Source organism: Bos javanicus, chromosome 11 (genome assembly GCF_032452875.1).
Source record: "Bos javanicus breed banteng chromosome 11, ARS-OSU_banteng_1.0, whole genome shotgun sequence".
Classification (NCBI taxonomy): domain Eukaryota; kingdom Metazoa; phylum Chordata; class Mammalia; order Artiodactyla; family Bovidae; genus Bos; species Bos javanicus.
In genome coordinates this window covers 101295042-101320178 of record NC_083878.1, presented here as the reverse complement: position 1 = coordinate 101320178, position 25137 = coordinate 101295042, and the positions used below count along the sequence as shown (strand labels likewise).

Sequence of the window (25137 nt, the reverse complement as noted above, 5' to 3'; positions counted from 1 at the left end):
ACAAAGGAGCCAGAAAGATTCGCCCACAAAGGCAACTTAATCCAGGCCCCGCCCCTCCAGACAGTAGTCCCAGCCGTCAGGTCACCAGAAGACGCCTGCTCTCGTCCACTAGAGGGAGGACCTCCCAGCTTCCAGCTTATAAAAAGCCATTTCCGAGTAATAGGATTCATTTCACTTCCACTTGGATACCAGCCAGCGGCAGATGCCCGCCCAGCCAGGGACTCCCCAGGGTAGCACTCAGGGAGAGCGGGGCACCCGCTGACACTCGCTGCCCTCCATGCTCAGAAGACACTATGGGTCATCAGTCCGCTTTACAGAGAAGGACACTACATTATGGTCAGGACAGAGCAGTAAACCGTCCAGGGTCACAGGCCACTGAGTGCTGGGGCAGGCCTGGAGCCCAGGCGGGGACACCTGACTGCAGACTCTCTGCCCAGGGACCCTGACTCTAGGCTGCTGGGGCTCGGCCTGGGGGACAGCGAGTGCCCTGGCTCAGACATGTGGCAACCCTGGCTCAAAGGGTACCTCCTGGGCGACTGTACAGATGACGGGACTGGACAAAGTGCTTAAAAACAAAACATTTTCTACACGCCAATGCTGCTGACCAACAACAGCCAGGTTTACATCGGGGCAAATCCAGGCTTTTCACAGGTGTCCCTGAGTCTGGCAACATTTGGGCAAATCATCTGCTTTCCTGAGCAGTCTCAATCCTGAGGATACCTGGAGCCAGCACCACGTGGCTCTCTCCTCCAGTCACCGACACTGAAGGGCCCACTGCAAGCTCAGAGAGGGGGGGTCCCCGGGGAAGACCCACAAGCCACAGAAACAGTGCATTCAGCCTAGGTGCCACAGTCACCAGGCACAAGCAGAAGCCCCCAACCTGGGATGAGGTGAAAGCAAAGAAAGATCCCACTGCCACAAAGAACACACCAAAAAGCATGAACCGCTTAGGAATGGAAGCGGAGAGCGAGGCTGGGTAAACAGGTCAGGAAATAAGCAGGTCTGGAAAGGACATGGTCGCCAGACAGTATGCTTGTCCAGTCTCAGTCAGAACATAAAGAACCATCACCACACAATCCAGGATGAGATGAATAAATAATCCCATCCTTCTCCAACATGTCAGCATCTGTGGAAAAAGAACGTTAACACAGGGTAGGTGCCAACCATCAAGTTCTCAGATGTGTGCTGCCCACTCTGTGGCTGCCGAGGGGCTACTCAGCGCTGGGCATGTGGAGGTGCCTCCTGTGGAGGGCTGGACTAGGCACCTCCGGCACACAGTACCCTGCCCTGCACTGCTGCGACCAGAACACAGGAAGCAGCAGAGCTGGGTTCCAGCGAAGCTCCATTCACAGAAACAGGAAGGGGGCCGGCACTGGGGGCTGCGGCCACCGGACCCCTAGTCTAAAGGGAGAAGTAGATATGGAAATGGGCTCAACAAAGAGGGGTTCATATATGCCCCAGGATGTGGTGGAGGGTGGAGGGTGGGGAACCCCACCTGGGTTTGCAGGGGAGCTTCTGCTGTCTCGCCCAGCGATAGCACCACCAACTCCACACCTCCGGCTTTCAGTGGCTCCCTTCAGGGCCCCAGTCAGAAAATCAGGTTGGCTGGCCAGAAGCAGGGGACCCCCCGCCACATCTCTCCAGGCCCCAACAGGCAGGAGCTGGCCCACCTGCAAAGCTGGAGCTTGGGACCAATCATTCCACCTGCAGGAGCCCCAGGCAGGTGAGGTTTCTGCAGGACAGGCGTGAGGCATGACTGCAGAACACAGCACGAACCTCCACAGGAAGGAGAATAAGCAGAAGGAAAGTAAAGGCCTGAGGGACAACAAAGGGGTGGGAACAATGCAGGAGAGAAATGCGAGGAGGGCCACACCCCCAGGAGACAGCACACTCAGGAAGCTATAGCAGTTAAACATAAAGGCAGTAAGGGCGAAGGCCACGCTGCAGGGGCTAGAGCCCTTCCCCACCCCCACTTCTCCGGCACATGGGGTCTGCAAGCCCTGCCCCCCCGCTGCCCTGAACCCCATCCAGCCCTAAACACCCCCCACCAGAACCAAACCAGGTCACGGGCACCTGCTCAGACACCTTCAACCTCATCCCGATGCTTGCTGGAGGGTCAAATCCAGGACCAACAGGCGACCCCACACCCCTGCCACTCTCGTCCCCACCCCACCCCCGCCGCTCTCCTCTCTCCAAACTCAGGTCAGCATGTCACCTCCACGCTGGCCGGTTTCCCTGTGGATTTACTGAGATGAACACCCTGCTATGCACCTCAAAGGCTGGCATCAGGAATAAATGAATGAAGAACACAACACACGCGATCCAGGGCTCTCCCACAGGTCGGGCCCCAGGCTCAGCACCACCATTGGCCCTGCAACACTACTCAATCTTCCCTCTCCTCTGCGGCCAGTGACGCCTCCAGCTTCCTGCCTACCTCCAGGCTCCAGGGACCTCTCTGTGGTCTCACAGCCTATGGACCCTGACGGCAGAGAGCAGACCTTCAAACCAAGACCGAAAATTCTCGGGGGTTCAAGATCTGCCTGTGAATGCCTTTAATTAATTCTTAGGAGACAGAGATGTGCTTTAATGCTCAGAAACCCTCGAGATCAACACTTCACTGCAACCACCTTTTGAACAGCACTGAACTGCCCCGGTTTCAAGGCATCCCACGTGAGGGCAGTAAGCAGGGGTATCCAAGGCAACCACACGCCGGGGTGAGGACAGACCTGCAGTGGACAGCCCTGGTCCTGCTCATTCATTTACCCCCAACATGTCTTAGTAACAAGGAATATATGCTTGATACAGAAAAACCGTGAAGCTTAAAAAACAAAATGAAAAATGATCACCCATCACCCAGCTCCCAGTCACACTGCTGGACCTCTTCACCAGCACAAGTCACTGGGACGCAGGGGCCACTGGGCTGCGATGCTAATTATCTGCCTCCTGCTACTCTTCCATTGTGGTTTTGTTTCCTACTTCAAGAGTTCAGCAACGGAAGTCAAAAACTATCTGAATTTTAAACAGATCATTGTTTAAAAAAATTATGAAAGCGATTTTAAGGAGAGCTTAGAGAATACTGCAGACAAGCTGAGCACAAGCACTGGAGGCCGCTGGCCCAGCTGGCCGCGCCTGTCACTCTCCCCGCCCGGCCCGGCGCAGCCACCAGCGACTCTGTTTACACCCAAAGCCCTTCCTGTAGGAATGACGTCACCCGCAGCAGCTGGAGTCTGGGCACTGTAAGCAAGCAAGAGGACTAACTGGCAGGAAGTGCTTTTCTTTAGCTCAGGAGACAGCACGCCTTCCAACCTCCCCAAACCCCAGGACCTCACAGATCCACTGCTGAAAACAGAGGATGGTACAGAGAGAGAGAGAGATTAGCTCTATCACCAGGGAGCAGCCAGTGCTGCCGCACAGACTCTGGGGGCAAGCCCTCCCCATGAGGACCAATTCCCTCCAGCAGGCAGCAGCTCTCTCCACACAGATCGCCAAGATGGAAGGAGCCTGTGAGCCCAAACCCGCTGTGGGGACAGAAGATCTACTTGGAAGGCTGTTGCAGAGACTAGAGATAGTGGTCCCAAGGTGCGATGGAGACCTCCATGGCAGAGCAGGAATCCACCAACAGGCCTGGTCACTCCCTTACCCCCAGCCCCCCTGCATCTTCAGGCTCCCTCCCTTCTCAAGAGAACAGAGAGCTCTGTAAGGACATGGTGCCAAATGACCAGACATCCTAACCCATCCCTTCTTCAGGGCCTTGCAAACCTCTGCTGCCACAACTGCAAAAGGCAGCTCTAGATGTCCTGATGTTATGAGACAACCACCACTGATCACGTGGAAAAAAGCAGCTGAGTGGTGTCATCAACAAACACACACACACAATTACACATACGTACGTAAACGTGACTGTATACCTATCTACATGTGCACACACATCCCAGATATGACCCTTCATTCAATTTCATTTGATTCACAGAAACTCTTTAAAAAGCAGGGGTGTTCTGGTTAAACAGGGCATAAGGACCACAGGCATTTATGGCTCATCTTTCCAAAACCTTCTAAAAAACAACAACAACAAAGAGAACCCAAAAGACAGGGACAACTTTAGCAAATAACAGACATGAGTAGGAACAAACTTAGGAGATTAAAGGAGCCTAGAAACAGGACTCCAGAGAGCTCAGGAAGTCCTAGGAGCACTGGGTGCCCTGTTAGACTGCAGGGCAGGGGTGGGAGCGGGGAGAGGATATTAGAGCTGGGAGCACTTGCAGAAAGACTGTATGTACAACAGCCAGCCTCCCACGTCAGCTCCCTCTTCCCCACCCCCTGGATAAATTAAGAGAAGTCTGGACTTGAGAACACCAGGTCAAAGAGGGTGGTGGGAGTGAAGAAAGGAGCTAAAAACAGAAGCTAAGTGAAAACCTGAGGCGCAGACCCTGAGGGCCTGAGACTCCCTCTGCTGTTGGCCTCACAGGAGAGAGGGAGACAAACAAGACTGCCTCCCTCGAGGTCTCCACACTCCTGGCAAAGAAGGGGTCTTCTCAAAAAATGCAGGCTCTTGGGGTCTCAAGAATAAAAGGATGGCTTCTCACTCACCCACCCCACCCCCAAGAGCTCCTTCTGACTCACCCACCAGGTTTTCCAATCAGCTGTGTTCATCTGAAAGCTTGACTGAAAGACAGAAACCAAATAAACAGACAAACAAAAGAACCTGGAGGAAACAGACGAGGCCCCAGGAAACAAAGACTTTTTTTTTTTTTAATTAATGTCCTGAGGAAATTAAGAGAAGATGCAGCATGCAAGCATCAGGATTTTTTTCTCTTAAGGGGCAATCAGAAAACAGGAAAAAGCCCAAGGAAGAATTAAAGACAAGACAGCCAAACCCCCATAATGTCAGGTTAATCATGCGAAAACTACCAGACAAATCACAAGGAGGAGCATTCTACAAAATCTCTCTTCAAAACTCTCAAGGTCACTGGAGACAAGGAAGATCTGGTAATTGTCACAACCTAGAAGAACCTAAATGTGACAACTAAACATTGTATCCTAGAACAGAAAAAGGCCATTAGGCAAAAATTAAGGAAATGTGAATAATACAGACTTCAATGTATAAATACTGGTTAAGTAGCCAGGAGGAATGGACCATAATAATGGAAGATCTTTTTAAGAGAAACTGGGAGCAGAATATACAGAACCTCCAACTTTTCTATAAATCCAAACTATTCTTACAAATTTTTAACTTTCACATCAGTAGAAGAAATGCAAGACAAAGGATCTCCCAGAAAAATTAACAAGGGGGTAAGTGAATACTAGTCTCTACTCCTACCCCAAATTAGATTAATCCAAGGGTCCAGATTTAACTAAGATTTCCAGAAACACAAGAGGAGGGAAATTATCAAATAAAAATTACACGAGAAATTCCCAGAGCTGAAGTACACAAGATTGCAAGGACCTGCCAAGTGCTCAGAGAAATGAGTGTAAAAAGAACACAGGACAACGGGAAACTTCAGGACATCAGGGATAAAGACAAGAACCCCAAAGCTGCCAAAAGCCAACCACGACCCACAAAAAAGGTCCCGGGGAGGAACAAAGGGAATGGCAGTGAGTCCTCATGAGCCAGTGACTTGACTCTCATGAGCATCATTAACCCTCGTATCCAGCTGACCGAGCCAAGTGTGGAGATGGAAGGACGTTTTCAACTCACACAAGGCCACAAAACATTTACGTTCTTAGAAAGGTGCAAGGAAAGATGCTCCAGTGAATAAGAGGCAAATAAATGCAGTAGCCATTCCTGCCTGGAAGCCAGTTCTCCCTTCTTCCTTTCTAGAGGAAGTGACTTAGTCCTCCCCCAGGCAGACAAGAGGCCTGAGAGGCTGGCCCATACCCGGCTGGGCGAGGGGCACACCTGGTCTAAGGGAAAAACTCAGCCTCCTTACCAGTGACCCACCTGGTTCCTTAGGGACACCCCACACAGGACCAACACCCAGAACCTGCCCACCTCTGGAGTTCTACTTACTTGAGCCAATAAATTCCTTATTGTTTAAGACAGCTTAAGACAGTTGCTGTTACTCGATGCTCACGTTCCCCAACTGATGATACACACAGGATGCAAGAAACAAGGGATCCAGCACAGAGAGACGAGACCCAGAGGGACCACCACCCAAGGCCCAAGACGGCAGCTGCACTACAGCAAGAGCGGACCAGCCCTGACGAAAGCAGGGCAGGGGTCCCCAGGGCAGACGGAACTGGCAGGTCTTCTAAGGCATCTGGGCAATTACAAAACAGTATGTGTTGCATGTTATTGGAGCATCTGTAATCTTTGCTCAAGAATATAGGAAGTTTAAAGTACACTTCAATGTATAAATCTTTCCTATTTTGGTAGTGCTTTCTGTATCCTATTTAAAGAATTTTGTCTTCTCCAAGATCATAAAGCTAATTCTGTTTTATTCTAGAAGCTGTTTTCTCTTTCATGTTTAGCTCTGTAATCTACCTAAAACTGATCCTGGATATGATTTTGGGTAGAAAAATTCTCCCCCCACCCCTATACAGAGAATCCAACTTTCCCAGTACTTTTTATTTAATATTATGTTTTTTTTAAAATTTTGGCCACACCATGGCATGTGGAACCTTAGTTCCCTAACCAGATGTTGAACCCATGCCCCCTGTGTTAGAAGGCTGAGCCTTAACCCCTGGACCACGGAGGAAGTCCCCTCCCAGTACTTTTGAGAAGGCCACCTTTCCCATTTGTCATGTGGCACCTTTGTCACAAATTAAGTGACTATTCATGCGCAGTCTGTTTCAAGATCAGTTCTATTCTATCCGTTTATTTGTCTGTCCTTCTGCCGACACTGCGATGCCTTACTTACCGTAGTTCTTACCAAGTCCTCACATCTAGCACTGTGTTCTTCAGTACATCAGCTGTGTTCTTCAAGGATGCTTTGATTATCCTTGGCCTTTGATTTTCATATCAATTTCAGAAATCAGTCTGGAATTGGAATGACACGGAATCCGGAGACCAGTGTGGGGAGGGCCGACACAACCTGACAACGAGCGCTACAGTGTGGAGGACACTGCTCCTGCCCCACAGCGGGCATGCCAACCGCTAGCATCTCTGAAAACAGGCAGCCGTCCACTCAAGCCGAGCAAGCGTCTCCCCTGTGACCTGGCAGTTCCACTCTTAGGTATGAACCCAAGAGAACACATACTCACACGCATGAAAGATGTGTCAGAGTGTTAATGGCAGCCAGCACTATTCAGAATAGCTCAAAATGGAAACAAGCTAAAAAATCTATCACTACTAGAACCAACAAATACTATATTCACAGGAAAGTGAAAGTGAAGTCGCTCAGTCATGTCCGACTCTTTGCGACCTCATGGACTGCAGCCCACCAGGCTCCCCTGTGGGATTTTCCAAGCCAGAGTACTGGAGTGGGTTGCCATTTCCTTCTCCAAGGGATATTCCCGAGCCAGGGATCGAACCCAGGTCTCCCGCATTACAGGCAGACACTTTACTGTCTGAGCCACCAGGGAAGCCACTATATTCACATAACAGAATACTATTTAACAATGAGAAGGAGCAGACAGGTGGTAACTAGGCTTACCGTGGTGATCTTTTGAAACGTGGAAAAATACTGAATCACTATGCTGTGTACCAAGAACCAATATAGTGCTGTGGGCCAATTAAACAAAGTGCCAGTAATTAGGTAACTAAGTAACTATAACTCACTCACAGAAAAAGAGAGCAGATATGTGCCTACCAGAGGGGAGTGGAGAGGGAAAGGATGAAGGTGGTCAAAAGGTACAAATTTCCGGTCACAAGATAAGTACGTACCAGGGATGCAATACACAACACATAAACATAACTGACACTACTGTATGTTACAGCGGAGAAGGCGGTGGCGCCCACTCCAGTGCTCCTGCCTGGAAAATCCCACGGACGGAGGAGCCCGGTGGGCTGCAGTCCATGGGGTCGCTCAGAGTCGGACAGGACTGAGTGACTTCACTTTCACTTTTCACCTTCATGCATGGAGAAGGACATGGCAACCCACTAGTGTTCTTGCCTGGAGAATCCCAGGGACGGGGAGCCTGGTGGGCTGCCGTCTATGGGGTCGCAAAGAGTCGGACACGACTGAAGCGACTTAGCTGCAGCAGCAGTACGTTATATATGAAAATCTGTTAGTAAATCCTAGGAGTTCTCATCAGGAGGAAAAAAAGTTTTTTCTATTTCTTTAATTTTGTTATCTGTATGAGATGACATTCGCTAAACTTACTGTGGGTAATCATTTCACAGTGTATGAAAGTCACGTCACTATCCTGTACACCTTGTCAATTATATCTCAATAAAACTGGATAAAAGATAAATGAGAAGGAATAAACTCACACACAACTACACGGGTGAAACTCACAAATACATGTAATAACACTGATAAAAGAAGCCAGACACATAAGCAGAATGAAGAGAGTCAATTTTACGTGGGGGGGGAAGTACACTCCACAATGAAAATACAACTGTCATGAACCTATATTTATAGAATAATTTAAAAATGAAAAGAATCACTATAAGTAGAGAACATTGGAAAACACAGAAATCGCGAAACCTTGGTCTTAGGTAAGATTTCATCTAAAGCCCACTCAAACAGAAACTAATGAGTCATGTGAAAGGTACATCAGCAAACATGTTCAAAAAGTTATTCTATACGTGTGACTTCAAGGAAAGCCCCAAATCCTGAAAAAGCAAAAATCTCCGACCACAGTGCAATAAAACAAGATGTAATGAGAGCAGAAGTAAAAATAACGCTATCAGTTGGAAAACCTAAAACTCCCTCTTAAAAAACTTTTGACTCAAAGGGGAATTCAAAATCACAGTTGCAGAATACCTAGAAAATAGCACAGATGGAGAAAAGAACACCACACCTGAAACAAAGACAAATTTGTACTCAGAGGAAACTTAATCATCTAAAAACTTAAAATTCCTAACAGAGAAGAATGAAATTAAGCATCTGATAAGAAGTCAGAAAAAAAGACACAAATGAATGTGAAGGCAAGCAGGAACAATTAACCAAGAAAACAGCCAAAAGTAACTTAATGAGCACATTTGAATAAAGCTGGAATTTAAAACAGGAGTTCTTTGGAACAAAATAGCCACTTAGAGAAAAGTACTTGTACCCTCAATTACAGACAAGACATCAAAGCTCAGGGAGGCTAAATGACTGGCCCAAGGTCACTAGCTTCAGGTTGCTATGCTATGCTAAGTCACTTCAGTCGTGTCCGACTCTGTGCGACCCCATAGACGGCAGCCGACCAGGCTCCCCCATCGAGAGTACTGGAGTGGGGTGCCATTAAGGCACAGCAAAACCTGAACTTGAACCCAGTCAAGTCTAACATCCAGGCACTCCTCCAGGAGTGCTGGGCACTGGAGAAACACCTGCTACTGTGATTACAAGGTCCATGCTGGCCACCAAGGGGCCCTGAGGCCCAAAATAAAATGCCCACAGTTCTCCCAGGCTCTGTCCGTACCCCTGGGGCCCCGGTGACTGTGCAGGGAGAGTCTGGCCCAGGGTGGAGTGGGGTCTGAGCAGGGAAGCATCAGGTAAAGAACCCCACTCTTAATTTAGGGTCCAACGGGCACATGGTGTGCGCCGGCCACAGGCTCCTCACCCACTGGGGTCTGCCTCGCGTGTCCCCAAGCACAGCACTTGCTCAATGGGACCGGTGACCATCGTCACCATTGCTAATCTACTTAAAACTCTTAAAACTCCTTCTTTCACGGGCAGTGGGGTCAGTCCCTGTTCACCTAGCTCAGCGGCACACTAGCTTGAGCTGAAGCCTGAGAGAGGACTCAGCTAGAAATCCATTTGCAATCTGCAGAGAGCTACTGGCCTATCTCACCTTTTCAACATGCAGTTCACTTAGCAAGGAGAAAAAAAAATTTTAAATAAAAAACTTAAGGCAATTTCAACATACAGCCAGGGATGGACAGCTGGACGGATGTGCCACACAAAGGTCTCCCTGCCCAGGGTCAAAACTTACCAAGGACCTGGCAAATAAAAGAGACACAGGACACATAAGCTCTATTTCCATTTCTCCTTCCTTTTCTGCCTCCAAATAATGGCGAATTATCAAGTGAGAAGCACTCTGCAAATGCCATCGCAATCTATATTGTAAAACCTGATTTAGCAGAGGACAGAAGTTGGAGATGGCATTTGTATTGGATTGTTCCTTTTAACTAGCTCAACAAAGCAATTTCTGAGGACCAGTGATATATAAACAGACATAACTGAATTGGTTGGATTCCTGTGACCCCCATCAGGGCCCTGGAACCAGGAGGTGAGACACTTGAGGCAAGTCTGAGCAAAACTCAGAGCCTGGATGATGCTCTTACCAGGAAAGAGCCAGTAAGGCACCAGTCCGCACCAACCCAGGGGTCTGGCCCATAGGTATGTGTCTTCATTTGAATTTATATGGGTTACCTCTGTAATTAGTTATCTCTGTTAACTAACAGGTATTTCTAATACACGTTCAGTGTAACAAATTCAAATGATCCTAAAATACGCAGAACAAGTCAATCCAACTCAAAAGGTAACAATGTGAACCTGGTGGATGCTGTGTAAAGCTATCAGCAGTTTGTGGTCTTGGATTGTTATTCTATAGATGAGGGTTGTTACTGTACCATGCAGAAACTTCTTTCTTTTACTATTGCTTGCTTTTTATTACACACTGTGGCCTTTTTTTTTTTTTTCCCAAGAAAATGCACACCACCCTGAGACTCTTTTTAAGCCTGCCTGGTATTCCACTGCACATTTGTGCCACATGTGTTTACCCACGCTCTCCAGACATGTAACTGATTTCCAACCTTGTCCTGTGACAAATAATGCTACAGCCAACGTCCTGCTACATATAACTTTACACACGGGCCAATACTCCTGAACTGTCTGACATTTCTGTGAAGCCTATTTTTAGTCTGTGCCCAAAGAACCGCAGGGCAGACAGAGAGATGAGGAAGGAGAGAACTGGGACGCAGTGCAGAGAAACCAGCAGGGCTCAGACCCCAGACCTCTATAATCAGGTTCATCACACAGGAAGCCCTCCGGCAGCTCATGCCCACGGGGATGAGGCACACAGCACCCTTAGAACAGACCCTGTCTTCCCCAGGCAGCCCTCCTCCACCCACCGCCCTCCCCAGCTTCAGGCTGCACGTGGCCCCAGAGGAGGCTTGTTAGCAACAAAGCATTCCACCTGGAGGGCAACGCCTCCCTCTAATCCGAGCAGGGAATTACTCCACCAGACTGGCAGAATAGTAATTACAGCTATGCAGAGGATCCTGCCAACAACGCTGGGGTGGCCGTCCTCTGTGGCTCCTGTAGATGAGGGAGTGGAGGCTAAGAAGTGAAGGACCAGGCCAAGGTCGCACCACACCCTCTCGCACTCTATCATGCCCATTCAGAACTAAGCCGCTGCAGCAGGGTGTGTGCTGTGACAGAGATGGTCCATCAATAACTAAGCACCCCAAGCCACTCCTCTTGGAAGAAAATAAAATCCCAATATACTGAAGGCAGGGCTTCCCCTTGTGGCTCAGATGGTAAAGAATCTGCCTGCAATGCAGGAGACCCCTCATGGACAGAGAGGCCTGGCATGCTGAGATTTATGGGGTCGACATCCTCCTGAAAGGTTTGATCCCTGGGTCGGGAAGATCCCCTGGAGAAGGGAATGGCAACCCACTCCAGTATTCTTGCCCTGAGAATCCCATGGACAGAGGAGCCTGGTGGGTTACAGTCCATGGGGTCGCAGAGAGTCAGACACGACTGAGTGCCTAACACACACACATACTGAAGGCAGGGGGATAAAAGGGCTGGGTTGGTTTCAACGCTCTCCAACAATGTCCAAAGGACTGTAGTCTGGGAATCTGTATGCCATTTATTCTCCAAGCCTCGGACTCCAGAGGAAACCCAGAACGATGACAGTCCCGGGCCACCAATCAGGCAAGACCAGGTCTGAAAAGGAAGAACCCCAAAAAGGAGGGCCAAGTGTTGCCCAGGGGCTTTCAGGAGGATGCCAATCTGTCTTTTCGGCACTGGAGAAGAGGAGCCATGCATCCGCATGCACACAGGCTGATGTTCAGTTCAGTTCAGTTGCTCAGTTGTGTCTGACTCTTTGCGACCCCATAAATCTCAGCAAGCCAGGCCTCTCTGTCCATCACCAACTCCCGGAGTTTACTCAAACTCACATCCATCGAGTTGGTTATGCCATCCAGCCATCTCATCCTCTGTCGTCCCCTTCTCCTCCTGCCCCCAATCCCTCCCAGCGGGTTATTAATGAGAATCGGCTATTACAGGAGCAGCCCCCTCCAGACAGAGCTCTGCTCTCACAGCCCCCGTTTCCCAACTATCACAGACTGTGCTGCCCCTTCCCGACAAGGCCACGCCACAGAGCACACGCCCACCTTGCCCCCGCTCCCCGGACTCCCCACGCCAACACCTTATCACTCGCCTGACGCTCTGTGGAGAGCAGTGCCTGGCGAACCCTACGCTCTGCTGCTGCCAGACACGACCAACACGCCGCGAGGACTCACCCAAGTGGACAGAGAGCGACCATGGCCCTTTCCAGGCAGGAAAGGGCCAAAGTGACAGCGCTGGGGAACCACACACAGGACATCTAAGTATATACACATAAAGGCAGGTTCCTAGCTCCCGTTTCCCAGGGTCACGCCAGGGTAAGCACTCACAGGTGGTTAAAACATTCCCATTACTAGAAAACGAAATTATTTAAGACAGCACTCATCTCTCAATCTGAAAGAGAGAGAGCAACTGCAAGGAATGACTGATTTTCTACTCTGTGAGCTTTCTGGAGTGTTTGGGGTTTGTGTCACAGGCCTGTCCTGTCATTTCACTACATTCTTTTAGTTTTGGGTAAACTGAGCTGTGAGAACTCCTGGTGGCTCTGTCAGTAAGGAATCTGCCTGCAATGCTGGAGACCCGGGATCGACCCCTGGGTGGGAAAGATCCCCTACAGAAGGAAATGGCAACCCACTCCAGCATTCTTGTGGGGAGAATCCCATGGACAGAGGAGCCTGGCGGGCCACAGTCCATGGGGTCACAAGGGTCTGACACGACTGAGCGACTAAACCACCACCAAACCTGGCGGTACAGAATCGACATGGCGTCCTGCTTCTGAGCAACCCTGGGAGGCAAGTTCCACCCGCTCTGGGCAGACTGAGAACCGGAGGCTCACATATGCAAACAGGGGTGAAGGAGGTCTGTTTAAGGTCCAGAAGGTCTGTCTGCCTGACGCCATCAACTTCAACAAACCTTGTCTTTATTCTTTTCAAGACATTTACCTAAAACTCTCCAAGAAAAGAACAAACTCAGCGAAGGGCAGCAGGCAGTGATCAGATGCTCCTGTTGGGGGTGTTTACCTTGGAGAGAGTGGACAGTAGGGAGAGCGCCAATGCCCCAGAGAGGCCCTTGGTTACACTGAGCTCCTGCTGGTGAGGGCAGGGGCTGTGAGACTTGGGTTTAAATCTTCAGCACAGGGCTGAGCACACAATTAGAAACCCTAACCTCTAGCAAACTAAAGAGCCCCAAGTGTATAAACCTGCCTGCTCCAAACCCCCAGGCCCTCAGCTAGTGCTGGATCCAGGAGCCATTAATAGCTACTGTTTACTGAGCGCCTGCCCACCTGTGCCAGGCACCTTAGAAACACTTCAGCATAGGACCCATTGAATCCTCCCCCAATGCTAGGAGGCAGGTGTCACTGTGACATTTTGCAGACAAAGAGAATGGAGACTCCAGAAGATTAAATCATCTTAATCACACAGCTCACAAGTGGAAGAACCTGGATATGAAGACAGCTGACCAAAGCCAAGGGCTACTCTCCCTCAGGAAAAGGAATCTGATGGATTCTCTTCAGGTTCCAACTAACAATAGCAAGCGCAAGGGCCGGCACTCTGTACTTCCCACGGCACCCCGCCCTGGGCACTCGTCTCCCGGAGCACCTGGCCTGATGAAATCCCACCCAGGCATCTCCAGGGTCTTCATTTCCGCAGTCACTTTGCCCACTAGGTGTGAGCTCCTAGAATAGACAGGCGGGGAAAGTGGGGGCCAGAGACCAAGTGGATGAGTAGGGAACTGGGAGCAAGAGAGCAGAGGCCTCCAGATAAACCCCTCCCACACAGTCAGCTGCATCCCAGCAGCAAGACCACCGAGGGCTGTAACCGAGCCTCAGAAACCCGCAGAAGGGCTGCTGTGAGAACTCCCCAACGGGGCGGTCTCTGAATACACAAAGCCTAGAAGAAAACACCTGTGCCAAGCACCGTGACTTTAACTGAAAAGGAAAAGCAAAGTAAACCTGGCTACCTGCGCCTCTCCACACATCGGCCCCACCAGCCCCCACCGGCCTCATCTGAGCAGATGCCCAGGCACCTGCACTGGGAGTCCTCGGGAAACACCACCTCTGCTGTGCCTGTCAATGCCAATCAAAGGCTGAGATCCTACACCAGACCACAGGAAGCCTTCAACAGTCGCTGCTTTTAATTTGGGAAACGTGCGCGCCCAAAATGACCTCAAATGATGATTCACTTAGAAAAGCCCCCAGTTCAGAAACACCCACTCTCGTATACTACTTCATGTAAATTGGCACAAAATTTTTTGAAAAAGAGTTTAACGGAACTCTTACCGAAACGCTACTCAACGGGAAGACCCCACACTACAGAAACATACTCTCAAGTGTTATCACATGCAAATTATATGTTTATGAAGACAAATTTGACTGAATTTCACCAAAACTGTATTATTATCCAAAAATTAGAAATAGCCCAATGTCCACCGATAGGAAACAGGGTAAAATCATGTGAATCCACAGATCATTCTCTGTAGTTGCTAAAATAAATGATGTAATCAGTCTACACAGGTGTCATGGAGCACACCACGACATTAAGTGAGGGGCAGCCTGCTGTAGGTCTACACACACACACACACACACACACACACACACACACACACACGATAATGTGCATTATTTTTCTTCCCTGCTAGGAATCACAAAAAAAAAAAATTCAAACAATGGTCTCCTTTCAGAGAGATTGGGGAAGAACCCTTATATTTTTCAATATAGATTTAATTTTCCTAAGTACTTTCTAAAACAAGTCAACTGGGACTGTCTGGGCCAAGGTTAAGATTAAGACCTATTTTTGTTTTCTTCTTCCATACACATGCATATTAAAAAAAAACCTTACAAATATTATTTTTAAAACATTAACAGTATGATAGATCTGTATATACTAGTCTGGGGGAAAAAAGCTCATGATTAAGTTTGAAAATGAAGAAAACAACAGCATGAGCCCATCTCTGCTCTTTAGTATGAGAAGGATAAACACACCGAACATAAATGACGCCTATTGCCTTGGAAGCTGAAGAGAAGATCATTCATTTTTCTACACACATTTGCTTTTTTTTTTTCCCCAGTAAGTATATTTTTGCAATTAATTTTATATCAGAAAGAATTCCACTTTATGCTTCGGGGCAGTGTTCCACTCTCCCCAGCTATTTCTGAACACTCAGCCCATTCAGACCCATGGACAGGTTGGCCCTCCCAGACCAGCCTGTGTGTTCTGCATGCCCTGGAACAGAGCAGTTCTTTAAGCTCTGAACTGGATGTAAACAACACCTGCCAAAAAAAGCTCTAAAGAAACAAAGGAAGCGTGGAGAGAGTGCTGGAGGTGACCTCCTTTTTCCAGTTGGTGCGGCAGTGAGATTCACCCCCCCAATTCCACACAGAGAAGAGCTCGAAGCACGTTGGGAAAATCAACTCAAGGCCTGGAGCTGAAGTCCTACCCCCCACCCCACCCCCAGCACTCTCACCGCATCCACACTGAAGGGCCTAGCGCTCTGGAAAGCAAGCTGACTCACTAGCTTTCTTCTGCAGCCTAGGCATTTCAACTTAGAAACACATTTTTAGTACTCCAGGGCTCCCTATTTTCAAGAGGTGCTTACTTCAAGTCAGCTACGTTCTCCAGAGGGCCTTCCCTGACCGCCTGAACCCAGGCCGAGCTGGGCTCAACTTCTCACCCGATGTGTACATATGCAGAGCCGTCTGTGTGAGACGCAGAGCATCGGGAGGCGGGAAGCGAAGAATCCGCTTCACGTGACACGCATTCCACTGGGGCGTAAGGGCGAGTCAAAAAAACACAGCAAAAATGTTGGGCTGTTCCCAGGCAGTCCAGTGGTTAGGACTTTGCGCTACCACTGCAGGGGGCCCAGGATGGATCCCTAGTGGGGAAACTAAGATCCTGCATGCAGGGCAGCACAGAAACAAACAGCAACAACAACAAAAAAACCCAAAGTATTTCTAAGTTGTAGGCCATCTACAGACAAAGGGATAAACAAAATGCGGTCGTGGTGTGTGTAATATAGACTGCAGCTGCTGCTTAGTCGTTTCAGTCGCCTTCACCTCTGTGTGAGCCCACCAGGCTCCTCTGTCCATGGGATTCTCCAGGCACTCGGACTGGAGTGGGTTGCCAGGCCCTCCTCCAGGGGATCTTCCCGACCCAGGGATCAAACCCAGATCTCCTGCATTGCAGGCAGATTCTTTTACAGCTGAGCCACCAGGGAAGCCTGTAAGAGACTACTGTTCAGCCTTAAAAAGGAATGGAATTCAGACACATGCCACAACACCACAGATAGATGAACCTTGAAAAACCATGCTAAGTAAAAGAAGCCATTCACCAAAGGACAAATATCGGACAATTCCACTTATCTGAGGGACCCAGACTAACCAAAGTCATAGAGACAAACAGTAACTGGAAGCTGCCAGGGCCTGAGGCAGGGGGAAGGCTGGTGGAGGGGGGCGTGTTAATCAGCGCAGAGTTTCAGCGTGCAGAGACGATCCAGTTCTGGAGACAGTGGTTGCACAACGCTGGGCATGTACTTTATGCCACTAGGCTGCACACTTAAAAATGGCTGCAATGGTAAATCTTATGTCATTTCTATCCCACAATAATTTTTTAAAACAACAACAACAACAAAAACCCTGCATTTAAAGTTGTAAAAAGAAAAGCAAGAGGAAAAAAGCAAACAGAACGGCAGCAAGGGCTAGGGAAGAACCACGGAGGGTGACGATGGAGATGGGCTGGGGGCCTGGAAGGCCTCTCTAAGGAGGTGCCGTCTCCCCCACTGGACACGAGCTCCTGAGGAACATGAGCGGGGCATCCACGTCTAAGTCCCAGAACAGTAAATGTCTAAATCGAGACCTTTGTCCGCACCCAAGCCAGGAAACAGAGTAAGACCCCAACTTCGCTCATCAAAGGGCTTCGCCAGGACTGAGACACCCAGAACTCCGGGGTCTAAGAAGGAAGCCACCTTGTGACGGAGGCTGGACACAGAGGTAGCCAGGGCTGCAGGAGACACTGTTGCTGAGCCAAAGCAGGAGCCTGCACACCCTCCAACTGGGAATTCTACCTACAGGAAACATCAATGTGGACCCAAGGCTTTGTAAGCAGGGATGCTCCCTAAAGTCTTATTTGTAAGAACAAAAAGTGGGTAACAACAATCTAATAATGGAGGATTAAGTAAATCATGACATATCCACGTAACAGCAATTACACAATTATTAAAAAGTCATGTTTTCGATAACTCGGGGAAATATACTATAACGTTAAGAGGATCTATAATCCCTGAATAGTGTATACAGCAGTATTTTCTAATTTTGAAAAAAACATATAATCAAAGGAAAGAAATACACAAGTCTTAATGCAGTTATCTCTGGATGGTGAAGTTAGAGGTGATTTGTGTTTTTATTTTTGTCTTTATTCTTTTCAGTATTTTGCAGTCCCCCCACCCCTCGGGGGAAGGTTGCTTTTGGGGGAAAAGTACTTAAAGAGCCTTGCACCATGCTTGGCCAAAGTCCAGCAGTGACTTCTAAAAGCAACACATACTGTTTCTGCATTACCACAAGGAGGAAAAGGCTGGCAGCTTTCTTGAAAGGAGGAAGAATACAGAGCAGAGCTACAAAACCAGTTGCAGAGGTGAGAGCGGAAGGAAGTCACCTGGGAGAATGTGAAGGACTGCCAGCAACTCAAGATAGACCACGCTCTGCCCACAGACACCTCCCCACCTGCACAGCTTCACAAGCCAACACCCTCACAGGAGCAACCCAGCCCTGAGCTCAGGCCACACAGAAAACCACCACCAAAAAAAAGCAAGCACAGCTCAGAACAAGCCCAACCAAGACTTTTGGCTCAACTCAGGAAGGCAGGCCTCCCTCCCAGAGCAGATTCCCACGTGCCACCCACAGAGGCACAGCGACACCACCTACAGCAAAGCCCAGGTCCTCCTGTTCCCAGGGGAAGACGCCAGTCCAAATGGCACAAGACGCCAGTCCAAATGGCACCTTGTTCACCCAAAAGCCTGTCCAAACAATTTTATTCCATCAGAAAGCTCACCATCTCCCACCTCTCTCTCATCTCCAGCACCACAGGCCATGCCTTTTCTTTTTTTGTTTTACTTTATTTTTTGGTTGTGCCACAAGGCACGTGGGATCTTAGTTTCTTGACCAGGAATCAAACCCGCACCCCCTCTGTTGGAAGCACAGAGTCTTCTAGTGGTCTTAACCACTAGACCACCAGAGACGTCCTTACTTTTCTTTTTTTAATTGAAGTACAGTTGATTTACAACACATTTAAGGTGTACAGCAAAATGATCTAGTTACATATATTTTTCTTTTTCAGATTATTTTCCCTTATACACTATTACAAGATACTCAATATACTCCTGTGATATACCTCGTTGCCTTTTTATTTTTTCACTGAATTTTATAGTTGATTTACAATACTGAGTTTCAGGTGTACAGGAAAATGACTCAGTTATACGTACATATATTTTCCAAATTATGCCTTTATTTCTTTGTTCAAAGGACAAATCTAAGGTTTAAGTCTATACAACCCCCAGGAAAAAAATCTTAAGAAAGAAATCAAGCAATGATTGGAAAAGAAGCCAGTCTAGTTTGCCCTGAGTAAAATATGAAATTCAGGACACAAACCCCAACATCTCAGAAATTCTCTTTTTCACAGGGAAATGCACTGCTTTAAAATCTAGTGTAGACAGGCCCTATTTAACACCTGCCCACCCACAGCAAGATACACACCTTTGACAAAAGAGAAGCCTCATTATCAAATTTAGAAATACAAGTACTGGCCCAACTGGCCTATTCTGGTTTGAAATGGAAACAAATACAGAAATGAGCAATCTTAAAGCGGTAGAATAATGAGACATACAACCAGCATACATCCATTAGCAACATGAGTCAGTACTTTGTGCAATAAAAAAAAAAAAAAACTTGAAAGCACAATAAATAATCCTTCAGGGAAAAAAAAAAAACTGAAATTTAAAAGGGAGTGGGGGATGGGCCAACCAAAAGGCACAACAAAAATCCCTGGGCCAGGCTCCAGGCAACTAGACCGGGCAGGAACTAGTTCTGACTTGCCATTCCTGAAATTCCTCTCTCCCAAGGTTTTCTGGCTCTTCCTTCCCCAGACTCCCTTTTTACCCATTTGGGCTTGAAGGAGACTGGAGAGGACCCAGAATGTTTAAGGAGAGACAAGCACCCACAACTGGCTGGAACAAGCCCCTCCACCGTGCAGGTAGCATTAGGGAGCCAGTCAGAGCTGAAATTCACAGGTAAATAAAAAGGTTGTGGAAGGGGCAGTGAATTCATCACATCACCACCCAGCTAACCTCCATCCACAGTGCTGGGCCAGACTGAAATCAGACGGAAAGGATGGGCCAAGAGGCAGGAAGCAGGGAAAATTGAAAGGATGACTTGACCCACTAGAACGTCTCAGTCACACAGCCAGGAGGCCAGAAGGTTCCAAGGAGGTTTAAAAAAAAAACCACACACAGAGAACAAAACAAAACCAAGGTGGCTGTGGGAATGCCAAAATGAACTGAAACAAATTCCCCACTGACTGCAGAACCACCTTATGTTCAAGCAGTCTCCAGGGCCCTTTACAAACAAGCTATAGGTTTGGTCCAGAGGTAACTTAGGTCTCAGTCCTTACCCATGGCCAAGACTGGGGTCAGTCTCCCCTAACTAGCCTCAGTCCTTCCTACGGTCTCCCATAAACAGCACAAACCTCAGACTTGGCTGAGTAGCCTCGCTCTTTTGGCCGTTCTGGTGCTACCAGGCAAAATCAAAACATCAGCTGCGGACAGAATTTGGGGTGGTTCCATCCACCAAAATGACAGGAGCAAAAGATCAGGAATTAAAAAGACACCAAAAAACCAGATAACCAACAAAAACATACATACATTTTCATCACCCTCCCATGGATGGAAGTGCTTTGCTGCAAATAGTATGTGAGGCTCCCAAGAGCCCCAACAGATACCCAAGGCAAGGTGTAATTATTCCCATTTTACAGATGCAGGAGCTGAGGCTGAGACTTGCGTAAGCTAACCCAATGAGGACCAGAATCCAGGTTCCAAGGGACACATGTGTCCAAGCAAATGTTTATTTGCCATTCCCGACAGAAAGCAGTAACCCTCAAGAGGCAGGACTCCCTGGGCCTCTGCTTGTTGTCCTCAGCCTCGAGCATCTCATGTTTTCTGCTGTGCCTTAAACCCAGTTGCGGGAACAGCCTCAGAAAGGGCAGGCACCCGGATCCCAGGGGAGAAACCCACCACCACACAGCCCAGGTCGATGGAGCTCCTGAGGGCTCCAAAGCCTGCTCTTCTCCAGCCTGGTCTCCCCACTGAGCCCCAGCGCTGAACAAGCAAGAGCCCAGTGATGCTCTGTGCCCTGCAATCCTTCTCCCTGGCCATGCCTCAGCCCAGCACCTGTGGCATCTGCCTGACCACTCAGCACGAAGGGTGGCACCACCAGTGGCTCAGCTTCCATCCTAGGACTTGATGGCAGGTGTACAAACAGCCACAGGAGAAACCACCATTAAGCACCAACTGTGTGCCAGGCCTTATGAGGGAGAGGATGCAATGTCCCTACGTGTGTCAACGAAGGCTCTGGGAACCGGAGCTGTTTGACACAAGCAGGGCTTGAACCTCAAAGTCAGGGCCTCCCCAGGCCCACCTAACACCCCAGCACTGCACAAACAGGGCTAGATGGCTGCAAGTGGATTCCCAGAAACCATGCTGAGACTTCAAACGGACGGTTACAGGAACCAAACTGGATGATGTACAAGGCCACTTAAAATGCACACAAAACCTTACAGAAAAACAACAATCTCAGGGACAATTGAACAATCCTGTGAACCAAAGCCTTCTAAAGGTTTCTCTCGGGCAGCCATGTAGCAAATGACACACTCCGGAGAGCTCCCAGCCCCCCTTCCCTACCCCCGACTTCCTTCAAGCGACCATTCGGCTGAAAAACACCTCCTCGGCTCGCCTCAAGGTGGGCTTGGACCTCCCACGGTATTTCGAAAGAGGGAAAAAACGGTTAGAAAAAAAAAACGCCTTCCAATTTCACGAAGGCAAATCCACTCTTCAGAGGCCCGCGATTTCAACAGTGCTGGGTTTTACTTGGGGGTGGGGCGGGGAGGAAGAGGGGGGGAGAAAAAAGAGCCATCTGGCAGGCCCTGAGCGGGGAGAGATCCTGTTTATTATTAAACATTTTCAGCAACAGAGCATTAAGTGTTTTGAAAATAATGTTCTCGTTCCCGCACTCAAAGCGCGGCCGTCTGGGCGGCTGTGAGCCCCCGGCCCCTCGCACCCAGGCCGGCAACCCTGATCACCAACTTCGGGGACACCCGGCGGGGGGCGAGGGACTCCGGGCCCCGGCCCTGCATCCCGCGGCCGCTCTCAGGAGGAAGCAAGATGGGGGTCCGGGCGGCAGGAAACCGGCCCAGACTCCTCCGGCCGCCGAGACACCCGCGACCGCCGGAATCTAGGCCGGAAAGGCGACTCCCCGGGCTCTCCGCAGCCTCGGCCGCCCCGCGGCCCCTCCCTCGGAGGACCCCGGCCCCGGGGGCGCCCCGACCCCGCCGCGCGCCCGAGCCCAGGCCGCTCGACGCCGCCACAACAATGGGGAGAGGGCCGCCCGCCGCACCCCCCGCCCCACGGTCGCCCCCAGCCCGGCCCCGCGGGCCGACGGCAGCGGCGCGGGGCGGGCGGAGCCCCCGCGATCGCGGACAAAGGTCGGTCCGGCCCGAGCGCCGCTGTCAGTCAGCCGCCACAGAGAGACAAAAGCCGGCCCGGGCCGCGCCGCCTCCATCTTTTAGCGCCGCGCCCGCCGCCGCCGCCCCGGCCCCGCGCCGCCCCCAGCCGCCCGGCGCCCCGGGCCCACCTGGTGTAGTTCCGCGGGCGCGACTGGGCCGGGCGATGGCGATCGGGCGGCGGTCAAGCGGCGGGATGGCGGCGGATTGCGAGGCGGCGGCGCGGCTGCTCGCTCGCTCGCTCGCTCCCTCCCTCCCTCCCTCCCGGCTCGCTCGTCGCTCGCTCGCTCGCTGGAGCCTCGGAGCCTGTGTCTCGCCGCTCGCCTCCCTTCAGCTCTCGGCTCCCCGCCCCCCCGCCTGCCGCCGCCCCCGCCTCCGCCCGCCTCCTCCTCACGCCGCCACCGCCGCCGCCGCCTCAGCCCGCAGCCGCGCCTCAGCCCGCGCAGCGCCCCCTGCCGCGCCTCCGGGGACCCGCGGTCGCCAGCCGCCTCCGGGCCCGAAAAGGAGGGGCTGGGGTCCCGGGAGAGGGGGTCGAGCTCGCGCGAGGGGCCCAGGGGAGGGCCTGCAGGGCCTAGGAGACGAAGCCGGGAGTAGGGGGCCTGGGAGAGGGGGAATCTGGGATGGGGGGCCCCCTGAAGAGGCCGGGGGAGTGAGGGGGGGAGGGGTGCCTGAGGGGCGGGGCTGAGGGAAAGGGAAGGAGGCCCTGAGGCGGGGTTGGGTCGGGAGCCGGGCGGAGCGGGCCGGAAGAGGAGGGGGCTGGGCTGGAGGGGGCCAGGGGCGGGCGAGGCCCTGGCGCAGGGCGGCTTGGGAAGAGGGGGGGGAGGTGGGGGGGCGCTCGGGGGGCGGTGAGAGCCCGGATCCCCGCCCCCCGCCCCCCCGCAGAACTGCGGCGCCCGCCGCCAGACGGGGAGCCCGGCTGTTGTTACAACACGTTATTTCACAGAAGCCCGGAAAGGGAACCGCAGGCATCATACATTGTTAATTCAAAAGCAAGGTTGTCGCCCAGTCTAGATACTTTATTACATTTTCGTAAGACGGACAATAATAAACCCAGCCTCTTGAGTGTTTGTGTGTGTGTGTGTGAAGGCCAAACAAAAGGTCAGGGAGAAGGCACGCTGCCCCGGAGACCTCTGCGGTCTGAGGGCTCAGGGGGCATTCTGAGGGCTCAGGAGGCATTCTCGCTTTTTAGTCTGGATACTTGGGCACTTAGGAAAGCAAGCGATTTGAAAGAGCAAAGACAAAGAAATGCGTCTGGAGCCGGGAATCCAAATCGTGTCTGGCACTTGTCCATACACACAGTCAGCACCGACGGGGAGCGGCCAGCCGCGGGGGAGTGATCGGTCTCGTTTCATCCCAACTGCTGGGCGGATGTTGATTGTTCCAATTCACAGGTGAGACACGGAGACTCTGAGAGGTGAAGGAACTTGTCCAAGGCCACACAGCCAGACTTAGGAGGAAAGTGAACCCGCTTCAACTTAACTCGGATCAGGGTGAAGTTTATGCTTAGCACTGAGCACCGTAGTGCCTGACACGTAGTAGCGCTCAGTGAATGTTGGTTGGTTTGTGGAATGGAGATGAATGAGTGTCTGGCCCTTGACTTTCTTGGCTGGGAGTTAAGGGACTCTGGAACTCTTTAAGAATCAGGAGGTTATCTCTTTTATTATCTGGAGAGAGAGGACCAAAAAAAAAAAGATGAAAAGTTTGGAGGGTTTTGAGTGCTCTGGAAAACAGGCGAGGAAATACTACAAAAGGCAGGAAGGGAGAAAGTCAAGTGGGCACGTGAAAGGAGAGTGACGCCCTCTGGGGACAGCAAGGGCTGCTAAGTCCCTGCGAGTTGAAATGGCGTGCTTCACGAGCACCAGGAAACCCGGCTTTTGTCCCAGACTCAGGAAATCATTTTCATCCTGCACTTCTCTGGGGTGACAACAGCCACAATGCTAGGTACTGTTTGTTGAGCACTTTTCTGGGCTGGGCAGGCTGGTAAGCACTTTACAAGAGATAACTCAATACATGGGAGACAGTTACTGTTGTTCCCACTTGATGGATAAGGAAATTGAGGTCATGGGTGGTGGAGCAAGGATTTGACCCCAGCTGTGCTGGTCTGTGGGGAAAACAAGGCGAAGGTGCTGGAGCAGGGAGAGGGGCTGTTGGACTAACAGTGTTAGTGTTAGTTAGTCCAACTCCTTGGACCAACACTGTCAGTTAGGGCTGGTACCTGGGGTTTCTCCAGGACCCTGGAAGTGTCCATCAAGCTCTCCCAGAACTGAAAACCTAGAGAGGACAGAAGTAGGAAGGAGAAAGGGATCAGAGTGTGAGGGCTGGACCAGGGCTGGACTTTGCGGTCATTTATCCCCAAGAGACTATGGGCAATGTAGACGGGAACAGTCAATGTGCCAGTTTCATTTTGTTAAAGTTACTAAGAGGGCGACAGAGGATGAGATGGTTGGATGACATCACCGATTCAATGGACATGAACTTGGGCAAACTCCAGGAGATGGTGAGGGACAGGCAAGCCTGGTGTGCTGCAGTCCATGGGGTCGAGAAGAGTCAGACATGACTTGGCAACTGAACAACAGCTATAAAGTAAACAGCAGTAGTCAGAGCTGGAACATTGAAAGGAAGTGTGGACTGAGTGGGCCAAGCGAGGCAAAGCTGGGGAGAGCTGGCCTGAAGCAATGGACAAGAGTTAGTTCAGTGTTTTGTTTTGTTTTATTTTTTTGTCATTCAGTAGCTAAGGTGTGTCCTACTCTTTGCAACCCCATGGATTGCAGCATGCCATGCTTCCCTGTCCTTCACTATCTCCCAGAGTTTGCTCAAACTCATGTCTATTGAGTCAGTAATGCCCTCCAACCATCTCATCCTCTGTCACCCCCTTCTCCTCTTGCCCTCAATCTCTCCCAGCATCAGGGTCTTTTCCAATGAGTTGGCTCTTTGCATCAGGTGCCAAAGTATTAGAGCTTCAGCATCAGTCCTTCCAATGAACATTCAAGGTTGAT

At 50.5% G+C, this 25137-nt stretch overlaps 1 protein-coding gene across 14 annotated transcripts in view; it reads right to left on the bottom strand.

Moving 5' to 3' along the window:
• Window positions 1–22363, bottom strand: part of PRRC2B (proline rich coiled-coil 2B) — an 84201-nt gene extending 61838 nt beyond the window's left edge. For all 14 annotated transcript variants that reach the window (XM_061433869.1, XM_061433879.1, XM_061433875.1 and 11 more), the window contains exon 1: window positions 22273–22363. The gene's annotated coding sequence lies outside the window, so the exon portion shown is untranslated. The remainder of the gene's footprint in view (window positions 1–22272) is intronic.
• Window positions 22364–25137: the final 2774 nt, after the last annotated feature.